Source organism: Salmo salar, chromosome ssa01 (assembly GCF_905237065.1).
Source record: "Salmo salar chromosome ssa01, Ssal_v3.1, whole genome shotgun sequence".
Lineage (NCBI taxonomy): Eukaryota > Metazoa > Chordata > Actinopteri > Salmoniformes > Salmonidae > Salmo > Salmo salar.
Window position 1 is genome coordinate 133,476,564 of NC_059442.1, and position 23,005 is coordinate 133,499,568.

Sequence of the window (23,005 nt, forward strand, 5' to 3'; positions counted from 1 at the left end):
CGTATTTCTAGTATTTGTATTTCTATGTTAGTTTTGGGAACGACCTCCAATTAGAAGCAGCTGGTTGTCGTTGCTTCTAATTGGAGGCCATATTTATATGGGTTTATTTTGTCTTTTGTTTGTGGGTGATTGTTTCATGTATAGGCAAGGTTACCTTACAGGACTGACGTGTGTGGGCTTGGTTTGTTTCAGTGTTCACGTATGAATAAAAATATAAGTATGGACACTTACCACGCTGCGTATTGGTCTGATATTGCTTACTCTTCATCAGAAGAGGAAACGTATGACACAGAATTTAAAATGTTGACTGAATTGAGCCCAAATTGTAAGGATATTGACAACAATTGGATTGGATGTGTAGCGCGTAGCTGAAAGAGGGAGATTGGAGGTGACTAAGGCTGACAAAGAGGAGGAGAAACAGGAGTTGGCTTCTGTTTGACAGCAGTCAGTTTCTAGGGTGCAAAGCCAGTAAACAATCTTTTGTATATTCGCTGCCCAGCAATAATACATAAAGTTAGGAAGGGCTAGTCCTCCGTGGGTTCTACCTCTATGGAGGAATGCTTTATGTATTCTTGGATTCCCACCGCCCCATAGAAAAAAATATATAACCTTATCCACTGAAGTGAAATAAGACTTTGGTAAAAAAAAAAAAATGTGGGAGACATTGGAACAAGAACAGAAATCTGGGCATCTTGATACAATTCACTTTACCAGCTAAAGTAAAATGAGAATACTGCATCTCTGAAAGTCATGTTTAAGTTTGTTAATCAAGGGAGTAAAGTTCTCATCATAGAGGGAAGACAGGGTACGGGTGATATTGATCCCTAAATATTTAAAGCCGGATTTGGACATACGAAATGGAATAGTATCCTGTGGAATTTGTATTGCTAATTCATTAATAGGAAAACATTCACTTTTTGAGAAATTAAATTTATAACCCGATAACAAACCAAACGTACAGTTGAAGTCGGAAGTTTACATACACTTAGGTTGGAGTCATTAAAACTCGTTTTTCAACCACTCCACAAATGTCTTGTTAACAAACTATAGTTTTGGCAAGTGGGTTAGGACATCTACTTTGTGCATGACACAAGTAATTCTTCCAACAATTGTTTACAGACAGATTATTCCACTTAAAATTCACTGTATCACAATTCCAGTGGGTCAGAAGTTTACATACACCAACTTGACTATGGCTCTAAATAGCTTAGAAAATTCCCGAAAATGATGTCATGGCTTTAGAAGCTTCTGATAAGCTAATTGACATAATTTGAGTCAATTGGAGGTGTACCTGTGGATGTATTTCAAGGCCTACCTTCAAACTCAGTGCCTCTTTGCTTGACATCATGGAAAAATCTAAAGAAATCAGCCAAGACCTCAGAAAACTTTTATAATTGTAGAACTCCACAAGTCTGGTTCATCCTTGGGAGCAAACATCTGAAGGTACCACGTTCATCTGTACAAACAATGGTACGCAAGTATAAACACCATGGGACCACGCAGCTGTCATACCGCTCAGGAAGCAGACGCGTTCTGTCTCCTAGAGATTAACGTACTTTGGTGCGAAAAGCGCAAATCAATCCCAGAACAACAGCAAAGGACCTTGTGAAGATGCTAGAGGAAACAGGTACAAAATTATCTATATCCACAGTAAAACGAGTACTATATTGACATAACCTGAAAGGCCGCTCAGCAAGGAAGAAGCCACTGCTCCAAAACCGCCATAAAAAAGCCAGACTACGGTTTGCAACTGCACATGGAGACAAAGATCGTACTTTTTGGAGAAATGTCCTCTGGTCTGATGAAACAAAAATAGAACTGTTTGGCCATAATGACCATTGTTATGTTTGGAGAAAAAGGGGGGCACTTGCAAGCCAAAGAACACCATCCCAACCGTAAAGCACGGAGGTGGCAGATTCATGTTGTGGGGGTGCTTTGCTGCAGGAGGGACTGGTGCACTTCACAAAATAGATGGTTTCATGAGGAAGAAAAATTATGTGGATATATTGAGCAACATCTCAAGACATCAGTCAGGAAGTTAAAGCTTGGTCGCAAATGGGTCTTCCAAATGGACAATGACCCAAAGCATACTTCCAAAGTTGTGGCAAAATGGCTTAAGGACAACAAAGTCAAGGTATTGGAGTGGCCATCACAAAGCCCTGACCTCAATCCTATAGAATTTGTGGGCAGAACTGAAAAAGTGTGTGCGAGCAAGGAGGCCTACAAACCTGACTCAGTTACACCATCCCTGTCAAAATTCACCCAACTTATTGTGGGAAGCTTGTGGAAGGCTACCCAAAACGTTTGACCCAAGTTAAACAATTTAAAGGCAATGCTACTAAATACTAATTGAGTGTATGTAAACTTCTGACCGACTGGGAATGTGATGAAAGAAATAAAAGCTGTAAATCATTCTCTCTACTATTATTCTGACATTTCACTGTCTTAAAAGAAAGTGGTGATCCTAACTGACCTAAGACAGGGAATTTTTACTCTGATTAAATGTCAGGAATTGTGAAAAACTGAGTTTAGATGTATTTGGCTAAGGTGTATGTAAACTTCCGACTTCAACTGTATGTAGTACATGCACTACCTCAGGGACACACGCTTCAGGGTCTGAGATATATAATAGCAAGTCATCTGCATTCAAGGAAACGTTGTGTTCCAATTCCCATCTGTAGATACCATGTATTGAGGGTGTGACCTTAAGCAAAATAGAAAGGGTTCCTATTGCCAGGGCAAATAACAGAGGGGACATTGGACATCCCTTGAGTGTGGCCCTTGATAATGGGAAATACTGTGAATGAAGTTTGTTTGTAAGTACTGATGCATTGGGTGATGAGTACAACAGTCGGACCCAGGAAATTAAGTTTACACCAAAGACAAATTTTCCCACTACAGAGAATACATTTTCCCATTCCACCCTGTCAAATGCCTTCTCCGCATCTAAAGAGAAACCACTTCAGGAACGTCCGAAATCACAGGAGAGTGTATGACACTTAGCAGACGTTGAATGTTAGAAAAAGAGTGGCGACCCTTAATAAACCCTGTCTGATCCGTCAATATAATGTCTGTCATAGTGGATTCTATTCGAGAGGCAAGCAATTTCGCAAATGTTTTTACATCTGCTTTTCTTTGAGATCGGTCCGTTATGAGCCACACTCAGATGCATTTTGTCGGGTTTTAACAAAAGTGTGATCGACACCTCTGTCAGGGTTTGGGGTAAAACATCATGGTCCTTGGCGTTTTCAAACATTCCAAGCAGGAGGGGGGCCAGTTTGGCAGAAAAAGTATTGTAGAATTTGATTGGGTAGCCATCTGGGCCAGGGGATTTCCCACTTTGCATTGCTGAAACTGAATGAATAATCTCCTCTAACTGCAAAGGTTGATCAATATCCTCTTCTCTGTACTAATGATAAGAGTTTCCAAATTGTCAAGAAAATCATTCATAATTGAATTGATTCTGACGTGTAAAGATCTGAATACATTTTTTAAGGTATTATTGAATTCAGTAGGACTAACTGTTAAGACACCCGAGGTATTGTGAATTTGAGGGATCAGCTGTGCGACAGATTTGCACTTGAGTTGATGAGCTGGAAGTCGACCAGCCTTTTCTCCATGTTCGTAAATAAAACCGGGTGCGCGGAGTAGCTGCTGCTCAGCCTTATCTGTGGATAGTAAATTGTACTGAGTTTGAAGACTCAGCCTTCCTTTGTAAATTTCTGGTGATGGCGAGGCAGAGTATTTTTGGTCTAATTCCAGAATTGCTTCGATCAGCTGTTCTTGTTTAATTTTCCATTGTTTATTGAGAAGAGAGGAATAGGAAATGATTTCGCCTCTAAGAACAACTTGAAGTGTTTCCCAAAGTGTAGATAAAGAGGTCGGTTCTATCTTATTTGTCTCAATAAAGACATCAATTGCATTTCATAGAATGGAGCAGAACTAATTGTTTGAAAGTAAAGATGAGTTAAGTCTCCATGGGGTGCGATCTGTATAGTTCAATGAGAATGAGATGTCAAGCGACAGAGGAGCATGGTCACTAATAACAGTACGGCAGTATTCTACTTTCTTAACAGAGGGGAGACGGGTTTTATCTATGAAAAAGTTGTCTATTCTAGAATAGGAGTGGTGTACATGTGAAAGAAAGAGAATTCTTTGTAACTAGGAAAAGGAATCTCCATGGCTCTACACATCCTGCCTGGCTCATAAATGCAGACAAAGCGCTGGACATTTTTGAAGGAGATAATGATCTAGTGTTTGAGCGGTCCAAGACAGGGTGGATCACACAATTCAAGTCCCCTCCAAAAATTAGATAGCGTGAGTTGAGATTGGGCAGCAAAGAAATAAGTTTGTTAATTAAATCAACATCATCCCAATTTGGAGCATAAACATTTACAAGCAAAACAGAGGTGTGAAAGAGAGAACCAGATACCATAACAAAACGCCCCTGTGGATCCGAGATGATGTCAGCAGCGGTAAATTGTAATAAGTATTGCTGTTCCCCTTGCCTTAGCATTGAATTTTGAATGGAATATTTGTCCTACTCAAGCTTTACGGAGTCTACCATGATGTGCTGGACACAGATGTGTTTCTTGTAAGAATGCTATATCAGTTTTAAAATTCTTAAGATGAGCAAATACTCTAGCTCGTTTAACCGGGCCGTTCATTGCCTTGGCGCTCCAGCTTGTAAACCGAACAGCTGACTCCCCAACTCCCACTCCAATATCTGAGTTGTCATTAAAAGTTGAGAGTACTAAATTAAAACTGGAATAGACATGAAAACTCTATATAAGACCACTTGTGACAAAAGAAAAAGCATGTATCGAAAAGATAGGCAAAATACTGTTGAATTAGAATATGTAACAATCAAACAGTTAATGAAGGCAAACAACTTTCCCCCACCTTCCTGACATAAAACCCTCAAAAAAGCACAACAAAATAAACACAGTACAAAATAACACTGTCCTATGCTCGTCTCTAAGGCGGACTGCAGGCTTCCCCAAATAGGCTCAAACCCCCAGTTAAAAATCTGTCACTTAACTTACCCTACACAAGAGGGCTCCCAATTATTAACAGAATGATTTACCATGCCAGTTTTAGAATGTTTAAACACAGATATTAACAGTGTTACTCAATAGTTGATCAGTTACATCCTCCATTGTCTTTAACAAATGCAAATAGCCAAATAAAATCCTTCTGTTGGACAAGACTTTGGCCCATGGGTTGTGTTAGGGGAGCTTTCCATGCCACGCTCCTGCAGCCACACCACGCATCCACAGGCAGTAAAATATGATACTCATGCGCAGCATGACCACAAAGACTATAGCAGGGAATGCACCCCACAAACACAAATACCTAAATATTCCAACGTCAATGAATCTCTGATGAGGTGAAAGCTAAATATATCCAAACACCCACTCTGTCAAGGCTCAGGAGAAGACCAGATGCAGACAGTTTCGAAGTAACAAATGTTTATTACAAAAACAGGGGGGCAGACAAACGACATTTGGCAGGCAGAGGTCAGTAAGGGTGGTGTGACAAGGTACAGAATGGCAGGCAGGCTCAGGGTCAGGGCAGGCCGGGAAAACTAGAAAACAGAAACTGGAGAAAACAGGAGCACGGGGAAAACCCCGGGAGGCTTGATGAAACAAAACAAACTGGCAACAAACAAACAGAGAACACAGGTATAAATAGACTGTTGCGCCTACTTCACCACACTGTCTGTGTGGGGGGACCATTTCAGTTTGTCAGTGATGTGTATGCCAAGGAACTTGAAGCTTTCCCACCTTCTCCACTGCGGTCCCGTTGGTGTGGATAGTGGGGTTTATGTGTCAGAGTGAGTGTGGGAGTGTTTGGGTTGCTGTTATGGAACCCTGACCTATTCACCAGACGTGCTACCATGTCCCGGACCTGCTGTCTCTACCGCACCGGACCTTCGACTCTCTACCGCACCTACTGTCTCTAACTCTGAACGATCGGCTATGAAAAGCCAACTGACATTTACTCCTGAGGTGCTGACCTGTTGCACCCTCTACAACCACTGTGGTTATTATTATTTGACCCTGCTGGTCATCTATGAACATTTGAACATCTTGGCCATGTACTGTTATAATCTCCACCCAGCACAGCCAGAAGAGGACTGGCCACCCCTCAGAGCCTGGTTCCTCTCAAGGTTTCTTCCTAGGCTCCTGCCTTTCTAGGGAGTTTTTCCTAGCCACCGTGCTTCTACATCTGCATTGCTTGCTGTTTGGGGCTTTAGGCTGGGTTTCTGTATAGCACTTTGTGACATCAGCTGATGTAAAAAGGGCTTTATAAATAATTTGATTGATTGATTGATTTGGGTAGAGTCCAGTGTGTGTGCATAGAGTCAGTGCAAGACAGTTAGCGCAAAAAAGGGTCAATGCAGGTAGTCCGGGTAGCCATTTTGATTAGCCGTGTGTGTTTCACACTCAGGCTAAATGATGCTGTGTATATCATCATCATCATTAGAGTAAATGCGAGGACCTTATGTGAACACATTTGCTCCAATAAATGATTGCTTTAATTTACCACACTCAATGTCACCCGTTGTCAACAGTCAGCTCAACTACCCCCGTACGACTGTTGAATTGGGGAGACCAGTGGCTACTCTCAACAGCCAAATTATCCTCACAGATGTAAAGTAATGGTGGATCTTTACTTGACAAGCCTTAATGGATTATGGGTACCAACATAGGAGGTCTCTTCCACATAGTGCTCAATACTTTCTTTTTTAAACTACATGTTTTTAAAATGTCTATCTTTTGATAAACCTTGGTTTGATCATTGGTATGTTCAAAGCTCAGATTGCTTAGTTTGGTTGTCGCCAATAGACAGCTCTTATGATCCACATTTTCAAGCAAGCATACTGTCAATCTACTGTATATACAGACCTAGACACTTCAACACATATTAATTAAACTTAGTGCACATGTCACTCAATGTGCTACATGTTGGCATGGGACTGGCACTGAGCTGGAGTTTCATTTTATGTGCAAACTAGACTACAAAATGGATATTGCCATCCTCCCCTGCCTCCCTACCCAATTTGTATTCCTAAATGTCAGGATTTCTGAACGTTGCCAGGAGGGACACTCTGCCTCTGCCAGCAGCATTGAAAATGCCTATAGTCTTCTTGTGAGAGCGGTCTCACTGGTACTGGTAGTCTACTCTGCAGCCAGGTCTAAGAAGCATTCCAACCCATCTCCTCTTTGAGTGCACAATCTCAAAGGAGTCAATGGGTCTTGAACCTTGGTTCAGGATAGAATGTTGTCCTAAGGCTACCTGTTGAAGACGTGGCACTAGTAAACTACTGACACATGAAAAGTAAAGTTGGATATGCAACACTGACACATGAAAAGTAAAGTTGGATATGCAGCACTGAGTGTTAAGACGTAAAGGAGGAGTGGAGAGGGAGCAGTAAGAGTGCTCTGTCTATAGGATTGAGCAACTTTGTGCGAACCAGAAAGCCATGGTATGGCACGGCGCATAATGACTTCTTTAACCTGGGCCATGTGTGTCCTGGAAAGCATGACGAGCAAGCCAGGCAGAAGCGACATAGGCGTTTGCTTTGGTTATGTATCAGCAGTTTTCCTTTTGTCAGTCACTGACAGTCACTCAATTAGTCCATGACAGCAAAATTTTTTTAGATTGATAAGTTAGTCTACCTAACTATCTAAACTTGCAGTATTTATGGCCCACATTTATTTTTATTATTTTACTAGGCAAGTCAGTTAAGAAATTGTTATTTACAATGACAGCCTACCCCAGCCAAACCCTAACCTGGATGATGCTGGTCCAATTGTGCATTGCCCTATGCAACTCCCAATCACAGCTGGATGTGATACTGCCTGGAATTGAACCAGGGGCTGTAGTGATGTCTCTAACGCAGAGATGCAGTGCCTTAGAACGCTGTGCCACCCGGGAGCCCCAACTTACCAACCGGGCACAAAGGGCATGTGCAGACTTGCAGTCGCTCACTTAGATATCACTTAATTTAAAAAACGATGTATTTTCACACTATGAGGTTGAAATAAACACTCAGAATTGTATGATAATGCCCTTTTTGTGTAAAAGCTGTTTGAAATGTTTTATCGAATTTCAGGCTGTTCAGGTGGGATGTAACTTTTTGCCTACATCATGACATCACAATGTGATCTGATTGTAACAGACCAATGACTGTTAATCTGGCTAAGGGGGTGAGCTCTGGACATCCTATCAGGGCTGTGTATGTAAATATCTTCAAATGTGTTTCCTAACGCCCACACGATCAGACTGAGCATTTCAAGGGCCAAAAGAGGCCCAGGGAAATAAATGACGGAAAATATACACTGAGTGTACAAAACATTAGGAATACCATCCTAATATTGAGTTGCACCCCCTTTTCCCCCCAGAACAGCCTTAATTCGCCTGGGCATGGACTCTATAAGGTGTCGAAAGCATTCCACAGGGATGCTGGCCCATGTTGACTCAGTTGTGTCAAGTTGGCTGGATGTCCTTTCGGTGGTGGAACATTCCTGATACACAAGGGAAACTGTTGAGAGTGAAAAACCCAGCAGCATTGCAGTTCTTAACTCAAACCGGTGTGCCTGATATCTACTAGCATACCCCATTCAAAAGAAGTTAAATATTTAGTCTTGCCCATTCACGCTCTGAATGGCACAGATACACCATCCATGTCTCAATAGTCTCAAGGCTGAAAAATCCTTCTTTAACCTGTCTCTTCCCCTTCATCTACACTGATTGAAGTGTATTTAACAGGTGACATCAATAAGGGATCATAGCTTTCACCTGGATTCACCTGGTCAGTCTATGCCACTCTGTATTCTGGAGTTATTTTTATTGAATAAACACAGTGATTTATTAGACATACAATGATGAAATAAAAATTATATTACAAAGACTGCATGGGGGTTATAGCATGGCATAAGTCATGGCAAAATGTGTAGAATATCAGGAAATTACATTTTTGCAGTTTTCTCCACCTCATGGCAAAATGGGTTGAATTGTAGGAAATTAGCTGTAAAACTGCAAATGTTTCTCTCTGCCCCAAGGCAAAATGAGTAGCATTGCATTCAATTAATTATACAATTGCAAAATGCTCTCTACGCCCCATGGCAAATGTGTTGAATTGCTGGAAATGAACTTTAAAACTTAAAAAGTTTCTCTTCGTCGTCAAGAAGGGGGCCACTAAAATGTTTGCCTGCGAGGTGGGGAGGGGGGGGGGGCAATCAAATCTCACCTAGGGCCCCCAAAAGGCCAGGGTCGACCCGATTATAAGATATCATTATTCAGCCAGAGGAGCAGAGAATGCAGACGTCCAGGTGGGCCAGCGGGGGGACGGGGGACGGGGGGGACGGGTTCTGCCTTTCCAACAATGAATCATTCAGTGAGTCATAAAAAATAACGATTGCATTGTGCATGAGGAGAGCGCCTGTCTGACTGCAACTTCACAATTCAAGTCAGCTTTATTGGCTCATGACATGATTACAATGAATGTGAAGGCAGACACAGCGAGGTGCTTCTGTTAAACATTGGGAGTTTGGCTCTCAGCTCAGCGGTATGTAAAATGTTTTATTCTGTCTGTACTCTGTACATACAGTGCCTTTGGAAAGTATTCAGTCCCCTTTACTTTTTTCCACATTTTGTTATGTTGCAGCCTTATTCTAAAATGTATTAAATAAATACAAATCTACACACAATACCCCAAAATGACGAAGCAAAAACAGGTTTTAGAAATGTTTGTAAATGTATAAAACCGAAAAACATTAATACCTTATTTACTTAAGTATTTAGACCCTTTGCAGTGAGACTGGGAATTGAGCTCAGATGCATCTTTTTCCATTGATCATCCTTGAGATGTTTCTACAACTTGATTGGAGTCCACCTGTGGTAAATTCAATTGATTGGACATGATTTGGAAAGGCACACACCTGTCTATATAAGGTTCCATAGTTGACAGTGCATGTCAGAGCAAAAACCAAGCCATTAGGTGGAATAACTTCTCCGTAGAGCTCAGAGACAGGATTGTGTCAAGGCACAGATCTAGGGAAGGGTACCAAAACATTTCTGCGGCATTGAAGGTCCCCAAGTACACAATGACCTCTATCATTCTTAAATGGAAGAGGTTTGGAACCACCAAGACTCCTCCTAGAGCTGGCTGCCAGGCCAAACTGAACAATCGGGGGTGAAGGGCCTTGGTCAGGGAGATGACCAATAACCCGATGATCACTCTGACAGAGCTCTAGAGTTCCTCTGTGGAGACGGGAGAACCTTCCAAAAGGACCACCATCTCTGCAGTACTCCACCAATCAGGCCTTTATGGTGAAGTGGCCAGACGGAAGCCACTCCTCAGTAAAAGGCACATGACAGCCAGCTTGGAGTTTGCCAAAAGGCACCTAAAGACTCTCAGACCATAAGAATCAAGATTCTCTGGTCTGATGAAACCAAGATTGAACTCTTTGGTCTGAATGCTAAGCGTCATGTCTGGAGGAAACCTGGCAGCATCATGCTGTGAGGATGTTATTCAGCGGCAGGGACTTGGAGGCTAGTCAGGATCGAGGGAAAGTTGAACGGAGCAAAGTACAGAGAGATCCTTGATGAAAACCTGCTCCAGAGTGCTCAGGATCATAGACTGGGGTGAAGGTTCACCTTCCAACAGGACAATGGCCCTAAGCACAGAGCCAAAACAACGCAGGAGTGGCTTTGGGACAAGTCTCTGAATGTCCTTGAGTGGCCCAGCCAGAGCCTGGACTTGAACCCGATCGAACATCTCTAGAAAGACCTGAAAATAGCTGTGCAGCGACGCTCCCCATCCAACTTGACCATGCTTGATAGGATCTGCAGATAAGAATGGGAGAAACTCCCCAAATACATGTGTGCCAAGCTTGTACCCAAGAGGACTCGAGGCTGTAATCGCTGCCAAAGGTGCTTCAACAAAGTACTGAGTAAAGGGTCTGAATACATATGTAAATGTGATATTTCAGTTGTTTCTGTTTTTGAAATTTGCTAACATTTCTAAAAGCCTGTTTTTGCTTTGTAATAATGGGTTGTTGTGTGTAGATTGATAAGGGAAAAAACAATTTAATCAATTTTAGAATAAGGCTGTAACGTAACAGAATTAGGAAAAAGTCAAGGAGTCTGAATACTTTCTGAAGACACTGTATAACCAAGGTTGACGAAGATTTGAAGCTGGAACTGTATCTGTATCTAAGAGCATTTGTGTTAGTTCCGTGTTAGATTTAACTTTTGTTTTCTTTTTGAATGCCGTTGGGGGGTGATGAGTTCTAAACTTGAAATGTTGAGTGCCATAATCTGGTTTCTACACCAGAAGTTAATGGTTATCTGTAGGAGGAATGTATACGCTGGAGGCAATTAAGCTTGGAATATATTGAGTAAAGGAAAGGCAATCACATGGTTGCAGTCACTGATAAGGGTGGAGAGATATTGTTTAGTGAGGAATGGGGGGCCGAGGTCAGGTCAGGTCACATTAAGGGAGAAGGAACAGTTTATTGCCCGCATCACTTAACTTCCTGCCTAGCAATAAAGATGTAATGTTTAGAGAGAAGGAGCATACTCCTCCCAAATTGTGGTCTATATACTACCACTGGTGGAAACATGGTCCCGTGTGGCTCAGTTGGTAGGGCATGGTCTTTGCAACGCCAGGGTTGTGGGTTCAATTCCCACACGGGACCAGTACAGGGAAAAAAATGTATGAAATGAAATGTATGCATTCACTACTGTAAGTCGCTCTGGATAAGAGCGTCTGCTAAATGACTAAAATGTAAAAAAATGAAACATGTCTTCATCTTATGCAGTTGTATGACCCAGTGGGTGAATAAACTTGGTTTGAGCTTTACTAAGCGTCCGTGAGTTTTAGTCGGTTAATTTAGAACCTAATAGGGGGAATAATTTATCTCAGATCTGGATTTTTTATTAATTAAATCCGGTGGTCTGATTGACACCAGACAATTGCTTATGTAGCACTCGGTTGCAAAGCACATTTCACAAAGACGCCACTCATTGTTTTCTTCCTTTTTGTAAGTATGGTATTGGAGCCCTGAGGACATCTCTGTCCTACAGGGAGAGGCTATGGAGCAGCCTGCACCAACACAACTTCATGATGCCGTTATTGCATTGACTTAATGTGGTTTCAGAGTGCCTGTAATCTTATTAGCTTGCCTCTCACAGGAACAACTCTCATAAGCCACCTCACACTTTCAAATCTGATTGCATCACTGCTCACACCAATGATTCTATATCTTCATTGGTGGCATCATGGAACATGTGTTTCTAGCTGTGATACTTTCTCTATGTTTATCTATTGAACATTTTTCCTAACAACGCAAACTGTAAAACTGTTTTTGAATGCTACGTTAAAGATGTTTTTACACATGACTTAAAGGTTAACGTGATGCACAACAACAGTCTCTAAACAATGTATGTCACATATTGGTCTTAGTCATGCATGTGCCTCGAAGCACGACACAAGGCGTTCAGTAAGGTTTCAATATGTCATGCTTCATAACACATTTATGAAGTAAATAGAACATAGCTGTTAACTCAAACACGCCAACAGCATAGTAAAAATGGACTTGCTTTTAAGCTAATACCAGCCTGGACTCGCTTCAATATTGTATTGACATTGAACACTTGACAGCTTCTATTGTTCTTTGCAATAATGATTGAAGTGGAACAAATAGGAACGGTAGGGTACTTCTCTCCTCTACAGTGCACACACACGCACGCACGCACGCACGCGCACACACACACACACACACACACACACACACACACACACACACACACACACACACACACACACACATGCGGTTCTGCATGGCCTTGCTTCCTGGATCCGTGTAATGAGGCGACAGTTGGACAGTTCACGCTTGGCTTGCGACACAACCTTAGGAGCTGCTTGTTGTTCTTTAGGCTTCCGCTAGCCATGGGTGGAGATTTAACCTTGAAATCCATTTGACTTATTTACAAAAAATGCTGATATTTAATACTTGATTTTTAGAGTTGGATGGAGATGCAAAGCTTTCAATAATTATTTTTAAGAATTCTGAACTGTATTTTACAGTAAGAGGATAGTGTTCCAGCCCAGGAAATTAGATCCTTTCTATTTACGTCATATGTTTTATTTATCTGTTTGAGAGAAACAATGTCATATATAATTGTTTCAAGGGAACAATGTTTCATATTCGTCTACACCAAATATATTTTAGCAGCAGCAGTAATGTAGGCTACACCACAACTTCCATCCATCTGAACAGGGTGTGGTCTCTGCCTGCAATAATAAGCCTGCGGTTGCGGTGGCTAAACTCCAGAGTTATACCTTATCAAATATTAATGTTCATACTCAAGTTAACATGAAATCATTACTTGTGTTGTCACACACGGTACAGTACAGGGTGACCAGATGGACGTGGTGCTCTAACGCTTGAGTAGCTTGAATATTTAATCCAGGGCACCCTAGAACGTGCAAGGTACCAACGCTATAAATCACGGTCATGTATGCATCGGAAGGTGCATGCACAGCAAATTTGCGGATGGTGTTGAGGTAAAAAGTGTTGTGAGTGTTACTGTATATCTGAGTGTTGAGTCTAGTGGGGTTAACACCAATGGGATTGAAACTGACACCGCCTGCTGTGAATATATGAAGTGTTAACCAGGTGGTGTTGTTGTTACTTGACTGTGTTCAGTTAATTTCCGTTAACTCTCAGAATGAAAAAGAAATGGGAGGGGCCTCATTATTGTATTTCCCAGCATGATTTGTTGCAGGTTGCTTTTTAGAATAGTTTGCTGTTTCTGCATGCACATTGATTGATTTAATTGATCTTATACTACACAAAGATAAATAACATACATTTTTTCTAAACTAATCCAATCTGTAAGTGGTTGGACTTTCACCCATTATTGAGATGGTTGTTCCAGTTTAGACGATTTAGGTAGTCTCATTAATACATGTCCCTACCTTGGCAATCATTCTTACTGCAGATCGCAGGTGATTTTAGAAGTTCCAATTGTTGGCTATCGTAACTCTGGTCGGATTCCATTAGGAATAATGTAACACTTTGCAAGCCAGCATAATAACTAGCCGTGGCCTGCAACCCAGGAGTTTCAGACCACTACAGTATGTTAGGGTAAACTAGGCTATCAAAGTATGGTATTGTCAAAAAAAGTTATTGTCATAAATAATTGATTTTTTATGATAAAGTATTTACTTAGGCACTCACTTGGTGAAGACTACAGGAGTGAAAGCCATTGAATGCACCGATCATGTCTCTGTCACTAGCCAACACAGTAATGGGTGGTACAGGTACCTCTAAAATTCAAGCGAAAAGAACCCTGGGAAATAAATATGCAAATAAGGCTTTACACCCTACAGTGTTAAAACAACTCCCCAAAAATAGTTCCTCTAACACCGCAGATGTTAATTGCCTAACACTGAGAAAGTGTAACTGCATCAGCTCTAATATAAGGTTAGGGACCCAACACTCTTGGGATGTTAGTTTATCAACACTTTGAATAGTGTTAGTTTAACACTGTTTCGGTTGTTCACATATACACACTAAGAAGGGTTACATTTAACACTGTGGGTGTTAAAATTCTGATCTCAAATTTTCTGTGATGGAATGGCATACTTTGAGCATTACTGAGAAGTGCATGTGCATGTGCAAAGTTAGTCAAAAGTGCACACATTAGGCCTATGGAAAAAAAATTATCAACACGAATACGATTGAGCTATAAAAGCCCCACTCGTGGTCTTCTTAAATTAAACTTTTTTTTTGACAGTATGTGGAGCACAATATCACGGAGAAGTTCAGAAGGGAGGAACTCCCCCTCAAAATTGTATTCCATAGGCTGCGATCCACACTCTGCAGCTGTTGCAAGATCACATTTTTTACTGGCTGTCCACTGGTCGCAAAAACAATGATTGATAGGCAGCTTGAACTTCTTCAATTCAACCATTATTGGGTTCAAATACACATTTAGATTTGTGAACAGCCATCAACAACAACCACAATCCGTAAGGCGCAAATAGCTAAATGACAGAGCAGCAGTGGGATTCACATCATTGCGCTATGTAGGCCTAGATATCAATAATAAGTGATATCAAATCAAATGAAATTGTACTGGTCGCGTACACATATTTAGCAGATGTTATAGCGGGTGCTTATGTGGGTGCTTATGCGAAAGCTTATGTTCCTAGATCCAACAGTGCAGAAATACCTAACAATACAAAACAATACATACAAATCCTAAAAATAAAAATAAAGGAATTTAGAAGTTTAGAAATATTAGTACGAGCTATGTCAGAGTCCGGAATATAAATATATATGATGGGATGTATAGACAGTATGGACAGTAAATGGATAGAAAAGGGGTGTACAGCAGTATTTAAATAGTATAGGCCTTGACTAGAATACAGTATATACAAATGAAGTGGGTAAAACATTATTAAAGTGACCAGTGTTCTATGACTTTGTACATAGGGTAGCTATCTCTAAGGTGCAGGGTTGAGTACCAGGTGGTAGCCGGCTAGTAACAGTGACTAAAGTTCACTGCAGGGTACTGGGCAGAGGCTGGCTAGTGCTGACTATTTAACTCTGATGTCCTGGAGACAGAAGCTGTTTTTTAGTCTCTTGGTCCCAGCTTTGATGCACCTCTACTGTCTTCGCCTTCGAGATGGTAGAAGGGTGAACAGTCCGTGGCTCGGGTGGCTGAGGTCCTCGATGATCTTCTTGGCCTTCCTGTGACACCAGGTGCTGTAGATGTCCGGGCAGGCAGTGTACCCCTGGTGATGCGTTGGGCTGACTACACCACCTGCTGGAAAGCCCTACGGTTGCGGATGGGACACAAACAATAAAGATTGCTTTTATGCAAATTGCTCGTAGGCTACACCACTGCTGTTGTCCTTAACTCTGTTTATTCCAATTGGATGTATAATCTTTGGATGTCAACAGCAGTCTAACCATTGGAAAACAGCATAGCACTTCTGGCTTGCTTCTGAAGCTAAGCAGGGTTGGTCCTGGATGGGAGACCAGATGCTGCTGGAAGTGATGTTGGAGTGCCAGTAGGACACACCTTTTCCAATGATCTAACAATTATACTAATTCCCCAGGGTAGTGACATTGCCCTGTGTAGGGTGCTGTCTTTTGGATGGGACGTTAAACGGGTGTCCTGACTCTCTGTGGTCTATGAAGATTCCATGGCACTTATTGTAAGAGTACGGGTGTTAACCCTGGTGTCCTGGCTAAATTCCCAATCTGGCCCTCATATCATCATAGTCACCTAATCATCCCTAGTTTACAATTGGCTCATTCATCCCCTCTCCTCTCCCCTGTAACTATTCCCCAGGTTGTTGCTGTAAATGAGAATATGTTCTCAGTCCACTTACCTGGTAAAAAAACATATCTTGGACAGTAGCCTGTTCCTGCTCTTTTCCTGCGATCCATCTAAAACACATTTGGTGTGTCATCGTAGTGGTCTCTGACTTGTGGTCAGACTCGCTCAGGGGGAACAAACTTAAACGTGCACCTTTTTGCTGATTGGAATGTCATTGAGAAAACAGCAAGGTTTCATAAAAAAATATTGTGCAAACATAAAAAAAACATTCTGAATTTAAAGGTAATCCTAGAAGTAATCATCTACTTTTTCTGTAATCTGATTACACATTTTCTTGCTGGAACCGTAATGGATTACGGTTACATTTTTTTTGTTACTCCCCAACCCTGCATTTCAGAGAGAGGCAAAGACTGTCTATCTGTCTGCAGTCTATAGTTCAAGAAGGTCTAAACAGGAAAAAGCTAGGCTACATGATTAGAGGGCCATTTGCGCACTCCTTAGACTAACATGTGGTCAGTCAGGAGGACTTGGCAGAAACAGGCTTTCAAGACCATTTCAACTCCTATGTGCATCTTCATAGCGCTTATCAGACACAGTCTAATTCCCCTAACCCTGTGTGTCCTTTGACAAGACATCTAAGAGGAGAGATAATGGCTCATCCATATGGGGGAAATGAATTGCGTAAAAGCAATCTTTATTGTTTGTGTCCCATTGATTATATTCTAATGCATCATGCACCTGACAATCTCAATGAGGTGAGAAAGCAACATTCAAAATGAACATTGCATGAGGTAAGAGAATTAAAAGACATCCTGAATGTTCTGTAGATGCCACAGAAGGTGCAGCAGTATTTTTAACATTATGTTCCTCTGATATAATGCCTACTAAACGGTATGTATCCTTTGGATTTTCTGTCTCGTAAAGGCACGGTAAAGCCTGTGAGCTCTCTTTGAAGAAATTAGACCTGCCTTAAAAAGCCATGACATGGTTACTTATTGTACATTTGACTGAAGTATTGCTTATCCATGAATTATACATCTCTTAAAATCCCTGGAGTCACCAAATCTGTACACCTCTGGCTATTTCATTCTGGCCGTATTGAAAAACCATGTATTATCATGTCATGTCATGGCTTTTGGTTCTCAAGCATGACAGGAGATTACTTAACCCCTGACCTTGGCATTTTTGGAGCAAAGTTTGATCTCACGCAACCTCTACTGTCTAGAATAGGATCATATTGACCTTGTATTGTAAAGGTTATACATGTGAGGTATACCTCTGATGTCACCTGACATTGCAACTGACATTGCATGTACCTGATCCTGTGTTCAGTGTTAATTTCATCAACAATAACTATGACTAAAAATACTCTGCAATTATCTGTTTTGTTCAAGCCTAAGCATGCAAGCAGAATATTTTATGTAATCCTCTCATTGGCAGAATTGACAGTTTTCTGTTCCAAGGTCTGATTGAGCTGATCTGCCTGGCTTTCCCACACAGGTTGTGACCATTGAGCAAGTTGAGGAAGCTAAACTCCTAGGTATAACATTGGACGGTCAGTTATCATGGTCAAGTCATATTGACAAAGTTGTTGTGAAGATGGAGAGGGGTATGTCTGTTATAAAAAAGATGTTCTGTATTTTTTACACACAGATCAACTGTACTAGTTGTTCAGGCTCTGGTCTTGTCCCATTTTGATTACTGTCTGGTAATATGGTCAAGTTCAGCAAAGAAAGACCTAGAAAAGCTGCAGCTGGCTCAGAACAGAGCAGCACGTCTTGCCCTTAACTGCACACACAGAACTAACATCAACAACATGAATGCCAGTCTTTCCTGGTTGAGGGTTAGATGAGAGAAGTTTTGTAGATTTATGAGAAATATTACAGTTATGAAAATTCCAGATGGTCTGCCTAATCAAATAACATTCAGCTCGGATACCCATACATACCCCACAAGAAATAACATTCAGCTCGGATACCCATACATACCCCACAAGAAATAACATTCAGCTCGGATACCCATACATACCCCACAAGAAATAACATTCAGCTCGGATACCCATACATACCCCACAAGAAATAACATTCAGCTCGGATACCCATACATACCCCACAAGAAATAACATTCAGCTCGGATACCCATACATACCCCACAAGAAATAACATTCAGCTCGGATACCCATACATACCCCACAAGAAATAACATTCAGCTCGGATACCCATACATATCCCACAAGAAATAACATTCAGCTCGGATACCCATACATACCCCACAAGAAATAACATTCAGCTCAGTCACCCGTACATACCACCAGGGGTCTCTTCACAGTCCCCAAGTCCAAAACAAATTCACGGCAACGCACAGTATTATACAGAGCCATGATCGCATGGAACTCCCTTCCATCTCCAATTAATCTAGCAAACAGCAAAATTAGCTTTAGAAAACAGATTAAACAACATCAAATGTAACGGCTGGGACTATGAGGGGACACACACACAAACACACGCACACACAGACACATTAACAATCACCATTGTTTTGTTGTATTTTTTATATTATTTTTGTTGTTGTATTGTTTGCATGTCATTGTATTTTAAATTTGTGTGACTGTCCTTGTCTATCAGTGTATCAGTGTTTTGTTACTTGTCATGTTTTGTGTTTTTTGTGGACCCCAGGAAGAGTAGCTGCTGCTTTTGCTAAAGCTAATGAGGATCCAAATGAACAAATAAATAAACAGCTCCAAGGCAGTTACTTCAGTCACTCATCCATCTTTTGAACTGATGCGAACCCACTTGTAACTAGCCATAACTAGAAACAATGTTTAGTCTATCTCTTACTTTCATGTAGGCTATTTTTGCGTTGATCACATCAGAATCACTATTTTCCCATGTGCGCTGTTATTCATTCAGCTGTGTTGCAGTTCTTGCTGCGCGGACTGCAAATGCAAGTTGGGAAAAACACATGCTATTTGTTGAATGTTAGGAGTACAGTAATTCTTCTAGCATTTTTGTAAAGCTCAAATTCTCCCCTTTTCAAGGAAAACGCTGTTATTTTACCCTCCTTCACAGTTATAATGGGGGAAAATTTGAGCTGTAAATTCTTTAACCTGTAGCCAAGTTATAGGTTATAGCCTATATGGTTAATTATTGCTGGCATTGGTTACACTCTGCCACAATATCAATGCTGCCAGCTAAGGTATACAAGGGGATAGCAGGCCTAGTTGGACAAGGCTGTTTTTTATTTAACTAGGCAAGTCAGTTAAGAACAAATTCTTATTTACAATGACAGCCTAGGAACAGTGAGTTAACTGCCTTGTTCAGGGGCAGAAAGACAGATGTTTACCTTGTCAGCTCGGGGACTCAATCCGCCAACCTTTCGGTTACTGGCCCAATGCTCAAACCACTAGGCTACCTGCCGCCCCCTATCTGAATGTGCACATGATGGAAGTTAGAGGTAGCCTAAATTGAGTACCACAGTATGAGTCATAATACCCATAAAACCTAGCTGTAAAACCCAGAAATGGTTCCAATCGTTTTTCAACCATTCATTTTTCTGTAGGGGATTTTACATCTACTTCATATAAGGTCTGTATTTAATGTAGGCTTATCCTGGCATGATGTTTTTGTAACCACACAAATCTCTTCAGGCAAAGTAACATTTATCAAAATATATGCAAGTAATTACCCCCCAAAAATGAAACGCAAATTAACAGCTAATGTGACTATCATACAGAACTACACACCCTGTTGCAAGCTTTGACGTAATCGCTCAAGGTCATTGCCCAAAATCCTTATGTTCCGTCTATACGTCCGTCCCTTTCAGATGATTCCCTTACCAATGTTGGTCCTCCTCAGTGACCTCACGGCTGAGGGTTTTAATTCTCCTTTTGAGAATTAGAATCATAAGTACAGCTGTTTAGCTCATCGCAATACTTCACCTCTTCGAGTACATAGTACCCTAGACTGTCCTGATCATCTGGTTGAGCGTTCCAGATAATTCCTCCATTCCAGCAGAAATGTCCCATCTGCATAGTAGGATTTTACTGTTACTATAGTCAAGTCTGTGGGTTATAGTATTGAATATAGAGGTTACCATTTTAGTAATCAACCTAGCTAGCTAGTAAAATGAACTTTTTTGTTGGTCTTTCAGAAAGGGTGTACCGGAAACCCAGTGACAACACTCAGGTCTGCAGCTGCCATTTTCCTGTGGGAAAGAGAAATGGTCCTGTATTTACCAGAAAAGGTTGCACATCCACCATGGCAGAAGAGGAAGATCCAGACACATCCACCATGTCAGACAATAAAGGTCCAGACTCCTCTGCCACTGAAGAATGTAGGAGGCTGCTCTCTGCATAGTCGCAAAATGTTCTCACTGAGGTGCATTTTGAGGAAACAGCGCAACTGAAGGTTCTACAGGAGAATCAGCTGTATACCCATAACAGTTATTCAGCATCACAGCTGTCTCATAAAGTAGTTAGGATGGAAACAGGACTTCCAGACAACGACATGTTCAACATTGTTGTTGTTTACTTGGAACATTACAAGGACTGCGTTGTCTAATTTTCCAAGTGGAGGGTCGAGATGCTATAATTTGAGGATCAATTGTTTACGGCGCTTATGAAGTTGCGTCACAGCTACACCGACTTGCACCTGGCAATGTTGCCATCACTTTCATTCACGTGATCCACAAGTTTTTTATCATTAGCGATTGTTCCAAGTCGGGAGAAGAAACGAACGTGCATTCCTGCGTCTTTCAGGGGTCCAGCAGAAACTGCAGGATGGTCATTGACAACCACAGAAGGTTCCCAGAGAGTGAGATACATCTCACAAAAGACATAGCGAGAAACAGAATCCATGTTGAAAGGGTAAATACTCAACCAAAAGATTTCAGAATCCTGAGATTCACCCCACCTCATCTGCGTTGTTATAGTAATGTGCTGGAGCAGACTTGCTGTGCAATTGTAAACCTCCAAGACCCATTCATCAGAGAAGTAGTTGTTGACTGGGAAACAAGACCAAACAATGAGGCATGTCGATTGGGTGTTGAGGGACCACTTGTCACATTGTCCAAGGTGTGTCTGTGTTACGATAAACAATGTGTTTTCTGTCCAGATAAAGACGATGATAGAGCATTGAAGAAGATCTACCACTGACCAAATGTCTCTTTGTTTTCCAGTCCAACAGAAGTGCATCCTTCAGACCATCCGGTGAATGGACATCCTGTGCCAGTGTGGAGACTACAGTTGGGTCTCCAGTTGTGGAGACTACAGCACATCGAGCCTGTGGACGGACAGGTCAGTAACTCATCAAATATGATACAATATTGTGAAAAACAATGAATTTGTAGATGCATCACCATCTTTAATTTATGTCCCCTTTTCCCCATGTTTTAGACGAGGCGTGACATGCGGAACATCAGGCTCACCCCACGATAAGCAGTGCATGATCAACGCCACCCTCAGCAAGGAAATATGCTGAAAATGATTTCTCTCCCATCCTTAGATGTACTCTCTCTCTCTCTCTATCTCTATCTCTCTCTCTCTCTCTCTCTCTCTCTCTAGTTAAGCAGTCCAGATGATTTTTGTAGGGTGTGTCCAATCCAATCCAACTCTACTTACTTCTTATTTTTATTTAACTAGGCAAGTCAGTTAAGAAAAAATTCTTATTCACAATGACGGCCTACCAAAAGGCGGGGGGGAGACGGGGGCTGGGATTAAATATAAAACATATCACGACAAGAGAGACAACACTACATAAAGAGAGACCTAAGACAACAACATAGCATGGCAGCAACACATGACAACACAGCATGGTAGCAACATAACATGACAACAACATGGTAGCAACATAACATGGCAGCAGGTCAACATGGTAACAGCACAAAACATGGTACAAACATTACTGGGCACAGAGAACAGCACAAAAGGCAAGAAGGTAGAGACCAACAATACATCACACGAAAGCAGCCACAGCTGTCAGTAAGTGTCCATGTTTGAGTTTTGAATGAAGAGATGGAGATAAAACTGTCCAGTTTCAGTTTTTGCTGCAGCGAACTGAAAAGAGGAGCGACTCAGGGATGTGTGCTTTGGGGACCTTTAACAGAATGTGACTGGCAGAACGGGTATTGTATGAGTAGGATGAGGGCTGTAGTACGTAAGATGCTGGGATGCCAGTAGGTAAGATGCCAGATGCAGGGATAGCACATAGCCCTTTGCTTTGATGTTGCTTTGCTTTGATGTTGGCAGTTAATTTGAAATATTGTCAGTTAATCATTCCACTTAAACTGTCTGGCTAGTTAGCTGACAAACAAACATGCTGTGCAGATATATCTACAAATTGACCTGGCTAATTGATAGTTTTAGGAGGAGTGTGTCACGACTTCCGCCGAAGTCGGTCCCTCTCCTCGTTCCGGCGGCGTTCGACGTCACTGGCCTTCAAGCCACCGCCGATCCACTTTTCATTTTCCATTTGTTCTGTCTTTGTCTTTCACACCTGGCTTCACTCAACCAATTACTTGTTTATTATTTAACCTTCTGTTCCCCATGTTTTGTTTGTGAGTGATTGTTCTTTGTACATCGGTCCGTTTTTGTTGGCTCGCTATGTTACTTTGTATTTTTGTAATTTTGAGTAAAGTA